This window comes from Ambystoma mexicanum, chromosome 7q (genome assembly GCF_040938575.1).
Source record: "Ambystoma mexicanum isolate Mex_15411 chromosome 7q, UKY_AmexF1_1, whole genome shotgun sequence".
Classification (NCBI taxonomy): domain Eukaryota; kingdom Metazoa; phylum Chordata; class Amphibia; order Caudata; family Ambystomatidae; genus Ambystoma; species Ambystoma mexicanum.
In genome coordinates, this window is record NC_090941.1 from 1,006,893,430 (window position 1) to 1,006,918,478 (window position 25,049).

The 25,049-nt window shown below is 42.4% G+C and overlaps 1 protein-coding gene across 1 annotated transcript in view; it reads left to right on the plus strand.

The window, feature by feature from the left end:
* SLCO2B1 (solute carrier organic anion transporter family member 2B1) overlaps nucleotides 1-25,049 on the plus strand; it is a 770,532-nt gene that overhangs the window by 732,700 nt on the left and 12,783 nt on the right. The gene's annotated exons all lie outside the window — the stretch shown is intronic.

The window sequence follows — 25,049 nt, forward strand, 5'->3', positions numbered from 1 at the left end:
CACCAGAAATGGAGTAGATACACTACAAAAGCAAAAGGGGCCAGAGGAACGGATCAACCTAAAGGACTGCGAGTACACACCTCAGGCTACCCCCAAGTCCCTGATTGTAAAGGACGTCATACATCTCAGCAGTCCGAGGGTGAACGTGTTACCTCCGCAGATTGACAATATGTAAAGAAATGATTATTCAAAAGAAAAATGCATTGAATGTTACCCGAAAAAAAGAAATTATTCTAATTCCGATCTGTGCACATTAAAATGGCATTTTAAACCCTGAGAAGTGGAAAAAGACGTTCGATGTGAAGTCGGTTTGAGACACACTAGAATTGAATTCGCACCAGAGAAACCGCATGGACCCGTAGAAATCACAGATGAAGATCTTTTAACGAGTATTGTTAATACCTCTGCGGATTTGCCCATGCACTTCCTGCCAGCATTTCCTGAAAGATGTGACTCAGTAAACAATTGCCCCAAAGCAACCCTGACACCTCTGCCGAGTTTAATTACATCCGAAATGACAACCAGTGCAGAGCTCTTGAAAATCTGCTATGCTATTGGTAGTGTGACTGAAGACCCTTCAGTACATCATGAAATAGTGATAGAAAAGTCTACTATTATTGGTCAACAGGCGGACGCTCCTATAGGATCTAAAGTTGCTTTTTTAGAAATGGAAACAGAGCCCTACCCACAACTTTACAGATGAGTGAAAAGGGCGTCTACAAAGAGAATGTTGAGTTTGGAAAAGTCAGAAACTTAAAGAAATTGATAAAGGCATGAGCACCGCAAGAAACAGACCTAGGAGGGAAGAGCCTGGGGAAACCACTACCAATAGTGCCATTAGAATGAGAATCAAAAATAGGCTGAGTCTCTCAGATTCCCTGAGAATTAATCTAACAGAAAATGCGAGAAGGAACAAAGTGCCTATGACCAAGGTAATGTCGCAAGGAGAAAGAGACCAGGAACAGATTGAGGATGATTTGATGGAGAATTCCTTTTCTAATCATAAGCAAAAGGACGGAAATGTGGAAGCCACTCAAAGATCCAAAACAACTGAAATTGAAAAAACATCAGAGTCCCCTAAGAAAACAGATAAAACATCGGTTACAAACCTGTTATTCCCAGCTTTGAGCGAGATGCCCGATAAGACAACCATGCCCGATAAGACAACCGTCAGCATGCTGACACCACATCCTGCATCGTCACAAGTGGTAGTTAGTGCCATTATTCATAACAGTGTCACAAGAGCTGGACCCGATGAAATCGCATCGAAAGAAGCAGAAGGTTGCCAAGAAGAGACAAAAGAGGGTCAAACCAATGCAAACCCTTTTTCGATATTCAAACAAAATACCAGTTCCAATAATTGCCGTAACACAAAAGGAAAAACAACACAAATGCAAAAATATAAAAAATATAAAAAAATGGGCGAGCTCAAAAACCTGCAACTCAAGGAAATTCCTAAGGATAATAAAAGGAATAGAAGAGAAGGGCCCGACCAAAGATGGACCCTTCTCAGTTGAAGGTGATGAGATTCCACCCCCCAGAGTGGTTAGCAAGGTCAACAAAAAGATAAGTTCTTTAAAAAATGGGCCAGCTGAGCCGATATCTCATGACAGTTTAGACCTGAGTGTTACAGATTTATTCGAGCTTTCAACCTATAAAGACAACGCTGACTCTTTTAATCAGTCCCAGGGCAGAGTCATCCTAATGAGTCCAGTAAAGGAAACCGAGGGTGAAGACACAAATTCAGATGGTGCTCAGCAAAGATCACCTAGATTTTGCACGTTAAGTGAAAGAAGGAATTTCATGAGAAACAATGGTGTGAAAGAACATGACATAGAGTCTCCTGAAAGACCGAGAAAGCTAGTCACAGATGCTCTAAACCCAATAAAATTTTAAATGACCAATGATTTAAAAGTCACACCAAAATTCTCAGAGAAATGGAAAGAATCTAAAAATGAGAAAAAGGGTTCAAACTGGAATCAAAAAAGAAGCACTGATGAACACAACTGCTTAACACTTGATAGGATACAAAAGGATGCTGAGGGACTGATCTTAAATCGATCAAACCTGATGATCCTATTGCACCACATTCCAAAACTTCGAGTGGTTACATCAAAGGATATAAAAGTAGTACGTTTTCCAGATGAGAACTCAAATGACAAAGTCAAACTCTCTATGAATTTGTCCATACATTTCGGTGGCCACTGTGTTGGATGCAAGAGATGACTTCACACATTGGGATTTGACGTTGAAGCAAACAAAGCTTGGGAAAAGCAGGACATAGAACCAATGATAATCTCACCTCTAAGTGAGTCTACCAGGTTGAAAATGAGATGACAAGAGCCCCTGTGGCATGATGAACCTCAAAGGAGACTGGCCCAGTGCAAAGATACCCCCAAAACATCTGAGGAAAATACCCTCCGGAAAGATGAGAACAAAGACCAAGCAAAAAGGAGTACAGCGATGGAACAAATAAAGATTGAAAAAATACCATTGCAACGGATAAAAGTAACTTTCCATTGCAAAAAATATAAGAGTAATCAAACAGAGGTGAGCTTGAATAAAACGAAAAATACATCAATTTGTCCTGGGACTGGCTAGCAGGATCACTTGCAACAAACTCCCAGAAATAGTGCTAGAGGGAAAACCAACATGAAAACTGGAAAGTCGGATGTTGGGACACACGGGGCTTTGGCCATCTGTTTAAGATATGCCCTCCATCCTTGAATTAGATCTGATCTGTTTCCAAGAAACTTGGTTAAAGGATCCCCTGCTTGTAGATGGCTACATCGCGCACCTGAATCCAGCGAGAGGAGGACCAAAAGGTAGACCATCATCAGGCTTCCTAACTTTAGTCAAAAACAATTGAAATCTCTGAGTCGTTCAATTTTCAAATCCGAATCCTTATGTTCAAGTGATTAAGATCCAAAATAATGGCACCAAAAAGGCAATAGAGAACATATTAATAGTGAATCTTTATTGGAACCCAGACAGAAAAGAAGATGGCACTTTCATCTAAACTGTAACAGACGAGTTAGATAAAAATCTAGCAGATCAACCAAACCTCAAAGTATTCATTTGTGGTGATTTGAACATAAATTGTTTAAATGACAAGAGAGCAAAGTCACCCAAAAGAAATTTCAATTCCGACAAGAAAATTCGTAGAGGTGACGAATGGATAGAATAAATTATATTGAGAGATCTGTACTTAGTGAATGAAAATACTAATGGACATATGCTGCTAGCTACCACTTGGACCAATGGAAACAGCAAAGCTACTCTCGACTACTGTTTCATATCCGGAAACCTGTTACCAGAGTTATTACGAATGGAAGTAATAAAGACTCCTTATAGCGACCATGATCCTTTGATCATGACTTTCAAAAGAGCATACACTCGACCAGAAAAACAATGGAATCATCAAATTGAAGTCGAGAGAGGCTTAAACAGACTATGAATAAAACCCACTGAAGTTTGTAAAATAACAAAAGATCTAACTGGGCTATTGAAAAAAGAACCAGACTCGGTCGAATACAGCAGTACTTTAATGGGCTACAAGGAGATAAAAAGGGCGAAACGAGAGAGTGGGGAGATAAAATGTGAAAGAGATGAGATCCTGAGTCTGATAAAGAAAAGTAGCAAGTCACGGGCACCGGACCCAGACAGGATCTCGAATGCATTAAAGAAAGAAGCCCCAGAACAATTGGCAGAGTTCTGCGAAATGTTGTTTAACAGAATATTCATAAAGCGTAAATTACCAAAATCATGGAAGTTAGCCATAATTATACCAATCTTTAAACACAGAGACAGAAGATCGCTAGGGAATTATAGACCAATCACCCTACTCGACGTGGTGGGAACGATATTTATGACCGTCATCCTAAAGAGATTGAAAGAATGGATAAAAACATCAAATTCGTTTGACAAAAGAGAAACAGGATTCGTAAATGAAGTCGGATGTAATTTAAACCTGTGATCTTAAACCTGCTAAAACAACGGGCAGAGCATATGAAAATGAAAATATACACGGCTAGTGTGGACCTAAGCCAGGCCTTCGATGGTATTGATTGCGCTTTGCTATGGAAAAAACTGGAAAAGAAAAGATGCCCAAGGGATTTACTTTAAATCATTAAAGAACTTTATTCGAACACAAATATGCAAGTAAAGCTTGACCGGCAAGGTAATCTATTCAGAAAGATCAGCACATCTATAGGGCTGAAACAAGGGTGCCCCTTAGCAACCACCCTGTTTAACTTTATCAGCGAAGACGTACGGGAAGATCTATGGAACAACAGACAATGGACCTTGGCGAAATGAAATCAGAACATCTGTTACAGATGATAACATAAACTCTTGTCAAAAAATATATATTTATATGTAACCTTCAAATCTTTTTTTGTTATTCTTAACATCCACATTTATAAACCACCATTCAGTCCATCATTCATTCACACACTCACTGTATACATAAGTTTTCCACAATTAGGGTACTGTGTCCACCTAGAAACATATATATTTACAAAAATCACAACACTTCTTTGTAGTTTCAGTAAGTGTTAATTAACAAAATCAAATAGCATACTGCTTGTTTGATATAACGCGACATATGTTTTGGTCGTCCAAGGATGGGCTCCTAATTTGGGCCAGTCGATATAGGCAACCTTCTTCAGGAGACGGACGGTTCAATTGCAACCACACAAAATAATGGAGTTGTGTGTCTACGATGGAGTTTATCCTACAGTGGTGATAGATTACTCTGCACCTGAAGTGATGAAAAATTTAGGTATGGGGTGTCTTGCACATGGATCACCCTTCCAAATTTGTAGATCTCAAGAAAGAATGTCCTTGATCGTCCCTCATATATTTCAATCCGGGGATGGTCTACTCTGATTCCTCGGATACTTTTTACATTCTTCACTGGCTCCTATCCATGTTCTGTTGTTTTTTTCTTTAACTCGCTCAATGTGCTGTTCTGTCTTTGCTCGCCCTAACATACACCATGGGAAAATCTGACAAATGGTAACACCTTTCCACCGAAATTAAATGTAAAAGTGATAGGGTGGTTGCTATATGCAGACAATTTGGTCCGTTTAGAACAGACCAAAATCGGTCTACAAAGGAAACTTGTCACTCTACAAAAATACGTGGAGAAGAACCATTTAAAGATCAACACTTCTAAATCTGTGATCATGATGTTTGGTAAAAAAAAAAACAATTCAAAAGACTTTTGGATTCTAGACAAAGAAAGACTATACAATTCGCGAACAGAAATACTGAATGTGTTTAAAAACGAAAGACCTCGGATAGAGAATGTGAAGAAAAACGAAGTCAGCTGACAGCACAGGGTAAAGCCTTAAATAAACAATTTGGAAAATGTTTATTAATTCCGATAATTCATCATTTATGGAGCAGAATCAAATAAAGGCCTGGCTGAAGAGATATAGGAACGATATGAAGGTTTCTTTTGGAAAAGAATCCTAAACTTACCAGAATCAACCCCCGTTGCTGTAATCTGACATGAGTTAGGCCTGAATTTGTTATATTCGAAGATCAGATGGAATGAAATCTCATTGTTCTGGAAAATAGTCCTGGAAAACCGTCCCCCCAATTTGAGATACTCAAAAAAAGAGAAAACCTGGATGATGAGTGGGTGCTTGCGAACTGGAAATCAGAATGCATACATTTACTTTTCTATCTCGGAACATCAAAAGATACCCTGAGCAAAAATCCTGTGGCTGTTAAAAGATTATTATGGGCAGACGATTGACGCATGACAGAAGAGAAGAGAGCTGCGTCTAGAACCCATACTATGGGCCTCATTACGACTCTGGCGGAAGACCATGGTGCTCTTAGCACCATGGTCCATGCCGGTAAGTTACCGACTCTGCCATGGTGAAAGGCAGAATTACCACCCCATTACAAGGTTGGCGGGCGGTAATCCCCCTTCCTCCATGGCCCTTCCCCATTCCCATTATTGCCCCATAGGGCTCAATGGGAAAGGGGAAGGCGCTAAGTATGGTGCTGCAAATTGCGGCACCGTAATTAGCACCAAGGTCCCTTTGCGGGTCCCTACTTTAACGGCTGTTCTACACCAGCCGTTAAGGTCTGGTCCCGCAAAGGGACTTCTTAATTAGGCGCTAATAGGTTAACGGCGCCGCAGCCTTTTACGGCGCCGTTAACCCATTAGCGCCTGAGTCGTAATGAGGCCCTATATCCAAAAACATCAGTGGATCATTAAATGTGACAAGAAGATACCTGTCGAAATTTCCAAATAATGTCGCCTGGAATACACTTATGAGGCTTAGATTGAAAATGTTACCTAACAAAAGCACAAAAGCACATTAAAAAGGTACAACAAATAATCATCGGATGATTGTCGGTTGTGCAGACAGAAGAAGGAATCATTGAGACATTTATGTTTATTTTGGGCAAAATTAAAAGAGCTAAAATCGATACATCTTCTCCCTGAACTGGAACATACTAACGGTCTAGATGCTGAAAGTTGGTGGGAGAATATCTATCAAGCGGAGTACCGTAGAATCAATTACGCCACAGTTAACTTCTTGAGAGCATCTCTAGAGAAACTAAAAGAAAACACAGAGAAAGAATGAAATCCAGTTAAATGAACATAAAGAAGTTAAATAAAAGCTGATAGACAACTAAGGTCTAAGTAATTATTAAAGAGAAAAGGTGAGAATGATAGGCTATTTTTCAACTTTTAAAGTTTTTGATTGTAGTTTGTGTTTGAGATGTTAAGCAAAGCACAAAGATATGTAATAAACTAAATGCTAAAAAAAAAAAAAAAAAAAATAAACACTCGAGACAACACACCTAAGTCTGAGAGTCCTGTGTAGTAGGAGAAAGGCCTAGGTTTCACAATGCAATTTAAACACTTTCACAATGCAGTTTAAATACAGGAGAAAAACACACCTAGGTCTTAGAGTCCTCTATAGTGCGAGAAAGTATGGTTTGAGAATGTATCCATGAGTCTTTGAAAGGTTGCTGGAGCTCCATGGTGTCCAAATGGTAGAACTTTAAGTTGGAACAATTCAATGGGGGTGGAGAAAACGTTTTTTTCTTTATCAGGTCCATACAATGGCACCTGCTAGTAACCTTTTGTTAAATCCAGTGTAGATAGGAAGACAGCACTACCCAGCCTGTCGATCAGATTGTTGATTCGTGGCATGGGATAGGCGTTAAAAGCTGAGACTGTGTTAGCTTAGAGGAAGTCAATACAAAACTGCCAGGATTGGTCCAGGTTGGTTACTAGAATGATTGGGGAAGACCATAGCCTAGAGGAGGGTTCTATGATATTGGTCTTTAACATAGCTTCCACCTCTTCAATTACTATTTTTCTCTGGGACTCAGGGAGTCGATAGGGCTTAAGGTGGACCATTTTTCCTCTAGGGGTTCGGATATAATGGTTTGTGCCTCGGACTCTACCTGGTTTTTCACTAAATACATCCGGGAATGAGACAATAAGATCCATTAAGTCTCAATGGGCCTTATTACAAGGTTGGAGGTAGACTTGTCGGTAAAACTGGCAAGGCTACCTCCCAACCGGCAAGAAATTCTGGCACCCACAAATGGGCAATTACTGGGGTATTCCGGCCCTGCCTGACCCGTTAATTGCCCTTTCGCGGGTGCCGGAGCCGGTAGATCCCCATTGAGCCCAGAAGGGCTCAATGGGAATGGGGATGCCTGTAGCACCGGCATGGTTCATTACCGTGCCGGTGCTACAGGCTTGTTATGCTCGCGGGTTCCTTTCATTCCGCCAGGTCAGACCACGGTACCAGTAAGTTTACCAGTACCGTTGTATCCGGACCGGCAGACTCGTAATGAGGCCCAATGTCTTTCTTTAGATATATCTTGTTGAATAAGATAAGTATTAACTCTTTCCTCTGGGGCTAGATAAACTAGAATGGAGGAGGTGGTAGTTGTTGGGTTCTCCTTCCATGGTTCTTCTTCTTTTTATCTGGTTGTGCCACTTTGTATGTGCCGGTGCTTGTACGTTCTAAGACTTCATACGAACCATGCCACTTCGTGATGAGCTTATTCTCTGAAGTGGGTAAAATAACTAATACTTCTGCCCTACAGAGAAGGAACGGAGAGCAACTGTCTTATCATATGCTTGTTTTTGATGGGCCTGGGCCTTCTCCATATGGGATTGCACCAGGGTTCTGGATAAGGTAATATGTTCCTTTAAACAAGTGGCTGTTTGGGATAGAGGTATAGTGGCTTCTTCCCTTTCTTCCCAGGTCTCGCTAAGCGTATCCAAGACATCTCAAGGTTCTCTACCATAAAATAATTCAAAGGGAGATAATCCCATAGATGCTTGACCAATAGAATCTTCCTCCGACATGGGCTTGGGTTTTAGCCTGCCCTAGATGTCTGCCTCTCAAATGGGAGTGGATCACCAACTGGGTTTGGACAAGACCATTCACAGTGGTGTCTCCTCTGTATAACAACCCCTGCTTTAGGAAGAAGAAATGTCTGCCTTTCATCCATCCTTCTTCTTTTGGTAGGGCCTGTAGGAAAGCTTCAGCGAGCATGGGATTGTTTTGCTGGGCAAATGCTAAATCCGGGAGGAGGGTGGTCTCATCCTCTCTGAGATTCTAGATGTCTAAGGTTTTATCCACTTCGCCAAAGCCCTGATTCCCTCTTTCTGTCTAATCAACCTGGTTTACTTCTTCACACAGTGGGAACACTGCTTTTTCAAGAATCCCCTGGGCTATCTTATCTCCTGGTTTTATTTCAATCGGGTTTTCCCCATGGTGCTGGATCAACCACCTTATGTCCCCTCTAAAATCTGGGTTAATGACTCTGGCCAATATGTCAATACCAAACTTCCAGGCTAGGCCAGATTTCAGAGCCAACCTGATGTAACAACCAGGGGGTGGAGGGTATCAGGGCCAAGTTGGTGGGAACCAGTCCTCTCTTTCCTGGAGGGATTGTGGCCACCCTACTGCTGCAAATGTCAAATCTGATTGACTCCCCTGTGGAAACTGAGGGATCGGAGGCTCAACTACAAAGTTTCTGAAATATTAGGGTCCCCCAATTTTTCTCAATTGAGTCATATCCCTTCCTGACACCATATCTAAGGAAGTCATGGTTATCAGAAGTACGACAGACACAAGGAGTACAATCCAAGGGTGTTTGTTGAAAAGTATATAGGTGAGAAAAACGCCTAATCTAAACCTAAATCAAAGATGGGAGCAAGCTACGACAATCAAAGTAAAGAAAATGCTGTCCTAGTCTTGTCATGTCAAAAGAAAATGGCTTATACTAATAAACCTATTGCCAAATCCTTACTATATAACAAAAGGGTGTGGTACAATGATATGTATAACAAAAGAGTGTAGTACAAACTGAAATGTCCAAAAGGGTTTTCGGTAGTTCAGGACTGCTGAACTAATGCACTCCCTTCCCCACGTTACATCACGGGACAAGGTCGAACAGTGACATTACTCTGAGCACCCCTTGAGTCTATAGGCATCAAGAAGAAGTTTCTTCAGAAAAGCAGGATCCCTTGAATCAATGTCTTTCGCTTGGCCACACAAGACTTTTCCCAAGCTCTCACGATGCAGGATAACCCTCTTCCCCCACTTTCTTGTGATACCTCTTCGTTGGGCTCACCTTCGTCCTTATACCACTGCTCAGCCACTTTATCAAAATTTGGGCTTCACTTTCCCTTGCTTTCACTTGGCATCCCTCCGTCGGGTTTACTGTAGCCATTAAATCACAGCTCAGTTAACTTTACCAGTTTTATGAGCTTATAACACTCAGGAGCTCTTAATGTCTTTTTAAACAAATATTTGGTTCATTTTCACTGATTCACTCAGGTCCCCCTCCTTCGGGCTCAGCCCTTCCTCTGTAGGCAGTTCTGGCATCCCTCGATTGGGCGCGAGCCTTCAAACCGCTAGCATCACACTTGTTACTTTGCAATCTTTCATGCGTTTACTTCAAAGTACTTGCCAGTTCAATACAGAGATGCATCGAGTCTCGCTGGGTCACTCAGTTATATTGTGGTATTGGGTTTACTTTCAACAATCAGGCTTCTCTTTCTCACGTCTGCCATCCTACACGCAACCTAAAATACTGGATACAGTTCAACAGTTTGTACCGGCCTCCTCTCCTGAGGGCTTCTGATATCTGCAGCTCTTAGTTAGCATCACAGGGCTAATAATTCTTTAGATTACCTTTATACTTCATTTCACCTTTTTGTGAAAGACTTTCGACTGTACGAGGTGGTGGCTTGTACCCTTGACTTTACCCTCGTATGACAGCTTTGACTATTCAACTCCTTTCTCAGGTATTTCTTTTGTGGCTTCTCTCAAACGCACAATCTCGGAATTCTTCATTCTTGCTATAATGTGCTTTCGCTCACGGCTTCACGACAACCAAACAAGCACTTAAAATGTGAATGTCCTTTTCATTTATCAAGACAAGCCGGTATCCCATTTCATTCACCGGAGGGGCTGATACAGTTTATCGAGACCTCTGAAGTCAAGGCTTTTGGCCAAGCACTGCTAGCCTCCTTTCAGGTCCTCACACCACACATTAAGGAGGTACCACTGTGACCTTCTGCACTAGTAGAGAGATGCCCCTTTGGGTCTCTGCAGGGACCTTCACCCTACAGCTGGTAGGACCACAGCCTTTAATTTGCCTCCTGGTCTCATCTGCTCTGCTTCCATTGTCACGTAGACTGTGCAGAAGCCTGCCAAAGGACGGTGAACAAAGGAACCAAACCTGGTTTGGTGAGCAGAGTATAACACGAGAAAGACCTTTACAAAAAGAAATGGCAAATAAACCCAGCCGGAACCAAATAAAAGTAAATGGGGTCCAGCAGATTTAAGTTTGAGGGTTCTAACTTAGCCTAAAACAGTACCAAGGCTATTTAAATAGACCGCGGTAGGAAAAATAAGATAGATACCACTGCCACCAGCCAACATAATGTTCCACGAGAAACAGACAAAAAGGGTTAACTATTAACCCTTTCCAGAACTCTACGTAAGATAGTTTGTACCGGGTCTGTGAATTTAAAAAGACTAATAAAGTCAATGGCAACTTTACATGTTCTGGGAGACATTAGTCAGTTCCAGAAAATGGATTTTAAAGATGTTCAACCCCCACAGCAAAAGACACGTAAGAGTGGGAAAAAAAGGCTCACACTCTTACCAGGTGAAAAAAATAAATCCTAGAAATCCAGCAAAGCTGCTGAGGGACTCAGTGGGTAAGAGAAATTAGCCATTCTGGAGAATTTCTCCCTAACACTATGCATCTAGGATGCTTAGGGGAGCAGAAATGAACTATTCTGTTCTTGAAAAGGAGGAATTGGCCTGCCAGTGGGGAGTTGAGAACTGATCATAGACCGCGTAAGTCTATTCTTTGGAACAAAGGATTGGAAAGAGTATCAAGGCAAGTCACCTGTCGGGTAGCTAGGTTACAGGGCCATACGTTTGATGTGGAGGTTATTTCAGGCAGGGAAAATGAAAGGGCTTGTCATCTGTCGAGATTGTGTGAGGTTATGAATGGGATGTTTCAAGGTGAAATGGAGGAAAATATTACTGATATGGTTTTGTGTCACATCATGGGGTTATTACCCGAGGAGAATGGGTGGAAGCCCTGAGAACGGATGAGAGTTTGGTGCATGTCATGCATTTTGTTCAAGATGGGTGGCCTGAAAAGAGGCTTTTGAATGGGGAAGAGAGGGCATTGCGGGGAGTGAGGTCTGAGTTGAGTGTGAAAGATAATATTTTGTATTGGTGGGACCGAGTGGTGGTTCCCAATGTTTTACGGAGAAGGTTGGTAGATGTTAGACATGAAGGGCATATTGGAGTTTATAAGACCAAGGGAGTTTCGCGAGAGGATTACTGGTGGCCAGGTTTTGATTGTGATGTAGAAATGATGGTAGGAAAATGTATCGAGTGTGAGACAGCTGCCAAGAATGTGGTGGTATAGCAACAACCCATGATTAATGTTGATACACCTTCAGGAGTGTGGCGTGATTTTGCAATGGACGTTGTGGATCCAATGGATATGGGAAGTGGCCGTGGTAGGTTTATAGTTGTTTTGATTTACATGTTTTCTAGGTGGATGGCGTTTCGGATAGTGCAGGAGATTACAGTTCTCAGCATGGTTGAGTTTTTACGAAATGTTTTTGAGAGGGAAGGTTTTCCTGTGTCAATTTTGACTGACAATGGCAAACAGTTTATAGGAGTGTATTTTCAAGAGTATTTGAGATTATGTGTCGTGAAACATAAAAGGATGGCATTGTACCAACCCCATACCAATGGGATGGTAGAAAGGGTCAATCGTTGTATTATGGAAGCAGTACGGATGGCTGGAGCATGTGCTAAAGATTGGAAGATGGCGGTGAGAAATAGACTTTATGCTTTGCGGTTGGCTCCCCATGTGGGCACCGGTGTGAGTGCCTTTGAGTATATAAGGGGAAGGAAGCCCAACACCAGAGTGACATGGTTGGGTAGGGCACGAGAGTCTGATTGTGTTGTGGAAGAGACAAGGGGAAGGATGGTCAGAAGAAAGAGTGAGTGGGTGAGGCAAAACAATTAGAAATTGGGAAGGAAGAAATTGAATGTTGAAGTGGGAGATTGGGTTCACATTAGAAAGGAGGTGATTAAGAGGAAGGGGGGCATGTTATATTCCGAGCCAGTACGAGTGACACAAGTATCAGAAGGTGCAGTGACAGTTCAGGGTGGCCAAGTATGGAATATGTCCAGAGTTGCTAAAGTGATACCCAGAACTTCACATGATAATGATGGAGGAGGGGCACAGGCAACCAATGTTTTAATGTAACTTCTATTCTGTGAAATGAAATGAAATTATCTCCTGATACGCTTTTGATTTGTAAATGTTTCAAATGACAATTTTTGTTGCCATGTACATAGTTGTGTGTATGTATGTGTGTATGTTTGTGTGTTTAGTAAGAGGGGAGCTGTGTTGTGATGTTTGTACTTAGGAAAGATGGAACATTAGGGTAGAATATCGAATGTTATTAGAATGCATCATCATTAGAATGTTATGCTTCAAGTGAGAGCAGTTTGCTTGAAGATTTCATGGGCACCGGCTGGGGGTCTTTTACTGTCTGTATAACTTGTACATAAAGACATCTTATCTAATCAAGAGATGTGTGGAGGCCGTCCTTACAGGTATTCATGTCTGAAGCCAGAAACCTTGGAGTCATCTTCAACTCCTCTCTCTCCTTCCTTCCTCACATTCTGGACATTGCCAAGCAGTCGCACTTTTAGCTCTTCCTTCTCAAAGAATTCTCCTTTTTCTCACATTCCCCCAGAGGCTCAATGTTACCCAAGAACTGGCTCTATCTAGCCTTGACTATTGCAACATTCTCCCTCTGAATCTACCTTCTTCCACCCTGTGACCCCTTCAGCTAATCCAGAATAGGGCAGCAAGACTTATCCTTGGCCTTAAGCTCAGGGACCACATCTCTCATGCTCTAAAAAGTCTTCAATGGCTCCTGGTTGCTGCACGGATGATTTAAATTCAAATTCACTGATTTAAATTCGAATTCAAATCCCTATGCATCATCCACAAGACTTTCTGAGCGCAGGGACCACACCATATTCAATTTTATCTTACTAAATGCTCTCCCTCTAGACCACTATGTTCCTCTGGCACCAATTCTATGTGTGTAAATCATTTTGCTAAACAGAGGGCAGATGGTTGATTGCTTTCCTCAGCTGGCTTCCCTCTATGGAACAGCCTCTTCCCGCCTCTGAGCCTTGAGCAGGACTTTCCTAAATTCCAAAGCTCCTCAAGACTACCCTCTTCAATTCCTCCTTCCCTTCCACTCTCCTAATCCAACAGTTAATGTGATTGGGGTCTGGGGCCTTATGCATCTTCGTGGCCCCTGACCTCCCGCACCCAATTGACCCAGCTCCTGTCTACCCTCAGCACTTGCCTTGGCATACCCTCCACCCTGGAGGTTCGCACTTACTTCCAACGTGGCCCCAGGCCATGTAGCATTCAACAACCCAAGCACTTCATCTTGGCTCACCTATGAGCTTGGACTCACACCCTCTGTCCTCTTCCTTGCTGCACTTGCACATTGGGAATGCTCACAAGGCACAGTAGGTTTGTCCTTTCTTCCTTTTTCTACCACGGCTCCTATTAAATATTGTGTTGTAATGAATTTCACTCCCTTGTTCCCACACCTCGTCTAGTGGCTGTTTTGAAACAGTATTTTACTTGCTGAATAAGTGCCTAATAAGCAAACAATAAATACAAATAAATAAAGGCAGATAGGGCTAGAGGAAGGTAATTTAACCAACTCTTTTCATTTTTAGTTTAGCAATTTGTTTAAGAGGACATTGAGAAATTCTCAAATGCCATTTTCTTGTGGGTGATAGGCAGATGAGAATATGTGCCTTATCGCCAAGAGGATAGTGACATGCTCAAACACACAATTTACAAAGTGTGTGCCATTGTAGGAATGTAGCACATCGCACGCTCCCCACCTTGGAAATGTATGAGAAACTTGCTGCATATCTGAAGTCTGGATGTGTGCATGGACCAACTTCGATCCATTGGGAAAAGGGGCATATGACTACTATCATATACTTTTAGGAGCTACAAATCTGGAGCATATTCACATAATCGATCTGCAAATGCTGAAATGGTCCCGTAGGATGGGGTATTGCTCCTTGCACCACACTCAGTGTATGGCCAGCAGTACATTTTTGACAGATCACGAAGTTACATATAGAACTAGCACTCCCCTGAAATCAGTACTGCAAGACATTCTCTTGTTATGTGTGCTGGTAGTGTAGCTGTTCTAATGCCACTGTAAATAGCCCTAGGGGGATAACAGGTTTCCCGGTACTGTCCTGCCGCCACATTGCATCTGTGGGGGACAATGAGCACCTCCGTCTTTTTAATAACTCCTGTTTTTCTTGTGGTGCCCTTCTATGCAACACCATGTTGCATGCACATGTATACTTGTTTGGTGTAGTTTCAATATCAATTACTTCTGTGAAATATGCTGCTGTTTTGATGCTAAATCAGCTTTTCATTGCTGCGAGAAATCAAATCTGCACCTCTTCTGTACACTGCACAGTTCACCACAGTGTTAGCCGATGGGAGTTCAAGGACATCTATGAGCCTGTCCAGTAATGGTGCATGCTGTACTGGTGTGTGATATATGTGCGCAAGTAGCGCCACCTCTTCCAGCATGACAGTCCTGTGTGTACTGTAGAGGTCACATAGACGGCATCAGAATACAGCATTACAATTCATCCCCATACACTTCAAGCGCCAAGATCACCGCTACGAACTCTGCCACTTGTGCTGAAAAATTCACTGGCACTCTCTCTCTTTTCATTATCTCAAAGCTGTGATTCTCTCTTGCCTTCAACACTATGCCTTTCACCCGTGTTCTGGTCTATCAATGATGATCCATCTAAGAAGAGGATTACACCCCCACCAAGGTCATTTTCCTTTACATGGGATACCTCATCATGGTATTCAGTATAGATGGTGCAATTGTGAACATACTCTTCCTCTTTCACTGTTTCTGCTATGAATCTAGCTAGGTTTAGCACTCAGCACATGACAATTTTGTATAGATGTATTCGAACTAATCACTCCATAGCCTGTTGCTCTCTGTGTAGTCAGTGTACTTTTGGGCTTCTCATGGTTGGCGAATAGACTATGCTCAGCATATAATGTAACTGAACAGCCCATCGTTATGCATGTTAGACTTCTCAATTGCAAAAGCTGATGCAGCAAATGCCTGCTCATATGGGCAATGGCCTCTGTGAGAAACCAAAAGGTGTCTAACCCACTGGTCCCTGGAAACCTGTTTTACAGGTGGCCAGGACACGACCATCGCTTTTGGATCCAGTTTCTGGGAGTGGACAATTGCAGGAGGATTACCTGTGGGAGAGGTCTTCGGGGAGTGAGGGTGAGACACTGGATGGTGAGATGCGGTAGCCCCCACCCTGTAACAACTTTACCCCATCCTACCAGGTAGGATATTTAGGAACTCACCCCCCTCTTTTACAACGCAAACACTTTCTCACAGACAGCCCACTTTGAGAGAAAACAGAATAACAACCGAGCCGTATACTTGAGGTGTCTCAATACAATGGTCAGGCAAGGTCCGGCAATTACTGACCATCACACATACCTGACTTCCATTACACTCCCCCACATGGATAAAAGGCGGAGCATGAGAGCACACTTTGAGCGAGGCAAAGCACACAAGGAAACAGCAGTTCCAAGACAGCAGTTTAACAAGTGGAGAAAGACGGTGAAACAGAAGGGATTGCAAGGAGGCAAGTTCCCTTGACCTTTTCGACAAAGAACTGTTACTTTCACAAAGCCTCAAGAATAGAAAGTGTAAGACCAGGAAACCAGGCTAAGGAATCCTGCATTATGTGTCAGAGGTACCAGGAGCCCTCCTGCTTCGATAATCAAGTCAAAGGGAATCGGCAGCTGCCGTGGTACTGTCCTTGGCTCCAACAATGAAGCAGCGTCAGTGAATTCAACATAGCCAGTGAGTTGGGGAGACCGGTACAAGACCAATCTGTGTTGAAGCCAAAGTTGCAAGTGGCAGCATTGTATGGTGAGAGCTGGAACAAACATTGTATGAAACGTGTGTGATAACCAACACAAGTAAAGTATAACTGCAGATGAGTGATTGAACCTTGAAGCCAAGATACAATACCTTTGACAGAGTGGTCTGGCACTGTATGTGTGCTCAATTGAAGGTCTCTGTGAGGTACCCAGCTGAGAGTTGACAAAAGTGAAAGAATGGAAAAGGTTTAATGGAATAAGAAACCTATTGCCAAACCTTACAACTAATACATAAAAGGTTATGGGATAGTTCTCAAAAGCTGAAGGAAGTGTTCTCAAATACTATATCAGGATGCGGTAGGCTGGGTCTCCCATGACCAAGTTTTGAGTCCGGGGTAATGTGGAATATTGGCGCACAGTACAGTCTTGGGCTTCTCAGCACGAGATGACAGTTCAGCTTCCAGCTATCAGGGCCGTCGATGGTCAAGTATCGTTTCACTTGAAAGTCTTTTGCCTTCGAGGAACTGACGTTTTCAAATAACAAAGTAAAATTTCTTTTAACCAAATAAAAGTTCTTTAGGGTGATAATGGTTCACCCCAGGGTCCCCCTCTTCTGGGCGCTGACCCTTCTCAGTTGTTACAAATAACAAAAGCAAAGGTTCCCTTAACAACCAAATGATGTTCAGTTTCCAATGTTTACTGGGTGATGGGTTCACCCTTGGGTCTCCCTTTTCTGGGCTCTGACCCTTCACGTATCATATTCCTTATTTTTATGTATCAGCTCCTTTCTTGTTGACCTTTGGATGATAGTTTCACCCTCTGGATCTCCCTCGGTTGGGCTCAGACCCCTTTTGACTGTCAGTACTTGGGTTGTGGCTTCACCCCTGGATCCCCCTCTTCTGGACGTAGATCCATCTTTCACTAATCTTAAGGTCTTTGTAAACAGTTTCCATGGACATCCCTCCGCCGGGTTCACACTTGTCAACACACTGTTTCTTGGAGCTTTAGACTTGCCCCCTTCTCATCAGCATCCCTTGGTCAGGTTCACTCTTACCAACTTTACAATCACAATTGGTTATGGGATTCACTTTGTTGCTTTCTCATCTAGCGGGATTCACTCTCCCTTGCTTACTTTATAGTTTGTAGATCAAAGACCTTCGATCAACCTCCTGTATGACCTCTTTGACCTAACTGGGTGGCACTCCTATGGCCTTCTGGTTTCTGAAGTTTCTTCACACAGGGATCGACCAGAGTCTCTAGAGTCAGCACCTACGTGTTGCTGATTTCCCTAGGCAGCTGGTCTCCCCTTTAACACTAGTTACAGTTCTTTCACAGTTCATTGAACTTTGTTCAAATTTGCCACTTTGCGATTCTCAATCACCACATCCAGGTTTGTATCGGTTCTCCCTTCGACTCACTGACTGTGTTGAATCCCTTGGCTTTCCTCTTCAATGGAGTCAAGGCTGGTACCATGGTTGCAGGAATTTCCCTTGCTACTGCTTATCGACATAGGCTTGACCTGCGGCCCATTGACATCTGCTGCAAGACACCCTCTCGATTTCTGCCACCTTTCTCCTTGTCTTGAACTGCCAAGTCTGATTAGCGTCTTTTTGTGCTGTCTGCTGTGCTCAACTTTATTGCCTTGCTTGTACTGTGCTCTCTGGTTCCACCTTTTATCCCTGTGGGGAAGGGAAAGGGCCGTCAAGTGTGTGTGATTCTGACCAATTGCCTGACTATGCCTGACCCTTGTATTGGGACATGTCAGCAGAACTGCTCTGGTGTTAGTCCGTTGTCCTTTGCATCTTGTGAAAGTGTCCCTGTCAGAAAATGGTTCAGTGGTTTTGGATGTCCTATGTGGTAGGATGGGGAAAAGGTGTTGAAGGTAGGGGGATAACGCGTCTCACCCACTGGTGTCCCACTCCCACTCCCTGAAAAGGCCCCATCCAGGTGATCCTCCCTCACTGGTCCACCCCGAGGAACTGGATTCAATAGCGATGGCCGTGTCCTGGCCACCTGGATGACAGATCCCCAGGGACTACTGGGTGAGTCACCTTCTGGATGACAGATCCCGAAGGGCTAGCTATGGAAACACCTTTAGGTTTCTCACAGTATCCACTCTTAAAGAGGTTTTGGTCTCCCAGCTGCACGTCCCAACTGGTCAACAAGATTTGTTTTTTAAAACCCAGTTGTTATTAGATACCCTTCCAAAGTCCCACTATAACATCCAACAGTGGGATTGAATAATATTAAAAACACGACCAGCCCCCACCTTCATTAGACCAAGTGCTGTGCTTGTTGCGAGCTGCAACTCATCAAAGGCATCTATCATCTCACCTATCCATGCTGTGCCGCTTTTGTCTCTGTGCTCCTTTCAATCCTTTTAAAAACGGTCTGACATATTTGTATTTGTATTGATTTCTTATATAAGCGCAACGTGCGCATAGGCCTCAGTGTGCTGACAAAACATACATTAAGACATGCATAATATATAATGAATGAAAAGCACAATCAACCAGTAATTAGAAGCCAGAACAAACGTCCATGGTTCCTACAAATTAAACAAAGAGGTCAATCCAGAATAATTCTCATCTTGGTATGGGATAACATGTTATGCAGGTTTTTACATTGGCTCTGAAGTTAATTTGACCGCATCCTATAACAATGTAATCTGTATCTCCCATAGAACACGAATTGTTAATGTTCTCCCTGCAAAGCACTCTCAGGTCCTGTGTTCTAATACAACTTTGACCCACTCTTTGATGTAGCCAGGCCAGGACTTTGTATAATGTTCCTCAGGACAATAGTCAAACCCCTTACGGTCGGGTCAGCCATCTTTGACATTTGGGACTTTCTAATACAAATAACGTTTGAAAGTGAAAAATAAGATGTAATGTCAGAAATGGCCACAGACCCAGCAGTCTTTAAAGAGGATGATGTAACATCATAGGCAGATGCTGTAGTCAAATACCCATGCCCTGCACCAATTGCAAAGGCCTAGTAATTGCTGTAATTCTTTCACACTCCCTGACCTGAATGTTTTCATGAATGCTTCTGCTCTTTCAGGTGTCACCTTCTTCCCTTCTTTTGATATTAGCTGACCTATCTATAGAACCTACTCCTGGTAATATTGTAATTTATCTTTGTCCACTTTGTTGCTTTTGTCTGCCAATACTGCCATCAGCTTCACTGACTCTCCTGCACTCTTTCACCATGGTGCTACATACCAATATGTCATCCACATATTGGATGACTGCACTGTCAAGTTGCACATTTCCTACATCCATATGCAATACTTGGGTGATTAACAGTACCCCTGGAGTAAACAGGTGTGTTGCAGTCGAATCCCATGGTAAGTGAACACAGTCACGTAATAAGAATCAGTATGCCAGGGAATTGAGTAGAAGGCTTTCTCTAAATCAATCTCTGTAAAATATTTAGTTTTGGATGGGATGTTGCATAATATCATGCTTCAACAATATTATTCAGGACCGTAGATCCTGTATGAACCTCCATGACCCTCCTGCCGCCTTTTCAATCAGGTACACAGCTGTGTTGCATGTGGATTCTGAAGGCACTAATATCCCCAGTCGTACCTAGATGGCAATAGTTTCATAGATACCTTCATCAGCTTCCTTTGACATGGGATACTGTTTTACTCGTGAGAAAATAGCCCTCTTATTTAGTTTAATTTTGACTGCCCCAACTCCTTTTAATAGTCCCACATCATATGGACTGCTGGTCCATAGAGAGCTTGGTACGTGTACCAAATCTTCTTGAAGACAATATGGTACTTTCCGGACTAATGACATTCTCTGGGAAATCTCCCAGTCCTCAATTTGTGACTAATATTTAAGACTCATGCTAAACATCACTTCTTCATCTGAGTTCTGGTCTGTAAACAATTCTTTATATGTCAATTCAGTCAGTGTACCTCGTCAAGCACTATTACTGTGCGCCGATTTACTCCTTAGTTGTCTATCCCATGCAACATTACTCTCTCCTCTCTTACTATTGCTGCTTCCAGCTCATTTGCATTTATCTGCCCTTCTGCCACGCCCGTGGGTACTTCTGGGAGAAACAAAAACTCTGCGGGTAACCTCAATATTTTGTCCTGTATTCTTGGAAGTCATGCTAATAATATGTGTACTCCTTAAAAGAACACTTCCAGGTTTAGTGGCACCCCTCTTAGTGCTTTCTGACCATTGAATGGATTTATGAATTATTGTGCATTCACATAGTGAGTCCCTGGGGTAGAACGTATAATCCCCTTACCAGCACCATTGTTACCGGACCGGCAGAGTAAAAGTGTGCGGCCCGGATTCCTTCCCACCAACCAGGTCTGACCTGGCGGGCGGAATGGCACCCGCCCACAGTCAGTGATGGTGGCACCGGCACATTATCAAATGGGAATGGGGAATACCAAGTTTCCAGCGCCTGACTTCCCAAACGCTGGGGTCAGAATACCCCGGTAATTCCGTGAAGCCAGGTGCCGGAAAAAATCACAAGTCCAGCGGCAGCCCACCTCTTAAGTGAACTGGTTGCCAATTCTGTTGTATTTCTCTGTTGTATCCCTCACCTACATTTTGCCACATGTACAACACTGTTGTGGTGGTCCTCCAAATTGTGGTTGCCCTCCCTTAAGCCCTCCATCAAACCTTCCTCCTTGCAGAGTTTGGAATTTGAACCCTCTGCCTCTGAGTGCAAACCATTTTCCTTGGGGGTAATAATTATGTTCCCCTCGTCCTGCAAGATTTATATTTGGCCCTGGAAGCGCCTGTTGTACCTCCAGCATTGTTTTCCCCCACATTCGTTAATATAGCTCCTTCCATTATCAATGTCGATGATTTCTTTTACAATAATGTGTGCTCTTGCACCTTGAAGCATCTCCTGTGCTATGTGGAATTACCAATAATGATCTCAGACACAAATAACCAGACAGACTCAAACAATATGCCAAAGTACTATTTTGTTAACAGCATAGAAATAAAAAAAGGGCAATCTGGCGAATATCAAGCAATAATTCACACACAAATGAGAATATACAAAGGTTTTATACCTCGAAATATGTCATCTGTAATGTCATCCTATGTGGCAAACTAAAACCTATTGAAGGGAGGGATTGGTTAAGGGAACATATGTACTATAATATATATAAGTGTTAATCATTTCATTGGCTGCCCCTTATCTGGTGGGCACGCCTCAAACTTCCTCTAAATATGTATAATACTAATTATAAGGGAAGAATGGCAGCAGGTTGGTCTTTGCAACATTGTATAGCATGTTGCTACATAGACCCTCTGATTGGTTGGCATGCTTTACCAACCTTGGACTTTCGACTCGATAGCAGAACGTAAACAAAACAAAACTCACGTGCTGCAAGCAACGTCAGACTACTCCCCACTTTCCCAGTTAGTCCATAGTCTCTCATCAGTCAGGCCCCAACCCAAGGCTTCTCCTTTGTAGTTGACCTCAAAGCCTGATCTATGCTCTGGGACATTCAAGAGAGTATAGGCACACTATTATCTTCATTTGGGGTTAATGAATAGCCCTTGTTTTCAACTTCTGAATCACTTGTGAGGAGACCACAAATGGTTCCATATCAACCTTCTATTTACTGCTATTTAATTAAATTAAATTGGCAGTGATTACGCTTCCTGGCCTCTAGAGACTTGCTCACGCCATCTTACATGGGTTTTCTGCATCTTTAATTGTCTTATACTTGGCTCCTGCAGATGTTTTCTCCTTTGCTTAATCTAAGAGAAATATGTCTTACATACATTGCTTATCCTTTTGATTCCCCATGTGCCTTGCAATTATTCCTTGAAGTAGCAACCTTGATCCCAGGCCAATAGACTCCTCCTTATTCATCAAATGAAGATGTTTTTTTTAGCATCTACTGATTCTGCAGCCCTTGTCTGTCTCTGAGGTAGCTTGAATGGTTTTAATACGAGTCCGACGTCCATCTTTCCATATTGGCTGCTTTAGCCACGTTATGATTTCCTATGCAACAACCTTCTATATGTCTCATCCACCTGGTGTTTCAGCATGTATATATTTAATAATCATCAGGTTACTTTATCTTCTTTGAATATATGATTTCTTCATACTAAATTACATGTTTCTCTTGTTACTTAATTTCAATCCTTATTCTTTGAGTATTTTCATATTGTTTGAGTAAGTCTCAGTTTCTTTTGTCTATGACATCACTCTAGTCTTGTCAGATTTCACTTATAGCTATATGATGTCCAATGGTGTGTGCAGACATCCTTCCACCCTCTCAGTGCGAGGGTAGATACAATATGGTTGTCTGAGTGCATATCGTCTCTCATACACTCGATGCAGTATTCGGATGACCTGGTATCCCACATAAGGCTCTTCCCCTACTGTTCCAATATGATGGAGATGAGGGGATGGGAGCTCAGGATAACATGTCCACATGCTCCCCTACAGTTGCTTCCTCAATCTTTCTTTCCTCAAATTTCTTTCTGTCCTACTCTTGTTTCAATCTACAATGATGAACAATATTCAATTGTATCTCGGAGCATGGTTTTGCCTTGATCCCCACAATTGTCTTTAATTGTATATGTACCTCTTCGTGAGTCCCTGACTCAAAACGTGAATATGAATTGTGAGTTTTTTGTCCCCTTGTTCCCTAGTTCATCGTCCCCATTTCTCCTGAATGTCCTGTGTATATGCAGCAGCGTCTTTGCCTGGCTCCATTTTCCATGTCATGATTTCACACATATCTAATGTGTCTGGGTATTGTATTCTAAGGGCCCTCCAAACCTCTGCCTTACAATTATTGAAAAGATGCTGCGTCATGTTTTGTGTTTTGGGCTGTCAACCCACAATACCCTGCCCATTTCCAAATGTCCTCTGATTGTTCGCCCAATATGGCGACAAACAGACTTTTTATGTCACCCACAGCCAGCTTCATACCAGCTGTCATTCTCTCAAACTCATTAATCCACTTCCCTGCCCCTACTGTAAGCAATGGTCGTTTATTGATCAAGTTATTTTTAAAAAATGTTATTAAGTGTCTTTGGTCACATTGACCTTTACGCTAAAACATAATGACACATTAAAGAGTATAAAAAAGAGACACATAGAAAAATCTCACATAAAATGTTCATAGTAGAAGATGTGTTCATATCAAGTTTAAATACACTAAAAACTGCAATAAATCACTAATACAGTACAGTAATATAAAATACATTTGCTAAGATTTCAGTCATGTTCCTCGGATAACATTGGGTATAGGTCTATACTTCTGCAGTTCCTGCTATTAACAGCAGGTTGCCCACTTATATTATCCAATTGTTTTTTTTACCAGCAACCATACATGGTACGCAGCTGCTGAAACTACCATTGAGTTTGCTCCATACAGGGTGCTCCAAAACTGATCAGATGTATAGTTACGTGTTTCGTGGCAGCCTTTTTCATATGCTCTGACAAATGTTTTGCATTGTGTCAGCTGATGCCAAGATGTTTCTACTGCTTTTTTTTAAACCTTTTATTTAACTTGCAAAGAGCAACACTGCTTGTTCACAAAAGCAACATAAACACTTATCCCTGGCTATGCCTTGCCATGCCCCTGTATTTGCATATACCAGCAGTATTTCTAGTTGTAGGATCAATATAAAGCGTACAAGTGGAGGTATGTGTAATTTAACTAGGTATTCCTGTGTTGTATTTATGTTCATTCCTTGGGTCGAGTACTGCGCATATTTGTGCGTGTTTGCTAGATGTTTAATAGATTGTATGCAGTAAAAATTCTTTGATTTCCTTTCGAAATCGGGAGCAAATTGTCCCCGGCAGTCCTTTCATGCCAATGTTCTTTCAGTGTTTCAGCAATAGTCTTTGCATATCTCTGAATCTTGTGCTGCGCATGAAGCTCAGGCTGTGTTGGTTCATTAGACCCAATAAACTACGTTTGGCAGTTGAAATGTGTGGCTGGCCCATAGTTTACATACAGCCAACTTCCACATTGTTTGGAGGGATGTTAAACCTAGCTCTAATGGAATAGCTTCCACAGGAACAGCTGTAGGTAGCCGCAGCATAGATCTAAGTAATTTCCCCTCCAGCCTGTTCAGCCATTGCACCGCATCTTCCGGTAAGGTCTCCAAGGCATACAATATACCTGGGGCCACTGACACTCTATAGGCCATGAGCTTGGCTTCCATAGACCTTCCCCCTTGCCTGTCAATAAAATGTTTTAGTGATAGCCACTTTGTCCATGCAAACGTGATGGTCGCATTGGCATGCTGGTGCTGCTAACGTTTACGTTTGAAGTTATGTTCATGCCAAGTTATTTATAAACCTGAACTTGTTACAAACGCGGCCTTCCCAGTCATCATGTGTGGACATCCCCCCGTTGTGTCCCTTTTCCAATTACCATGATCTTGGTCTTGCCAATATTTATGCGCAGGCCGTTTAGGTCATCATATTCCTGTAAGGTGTCAAGTGAGCATTGCAGTCACTTTGGGATCTGGTAA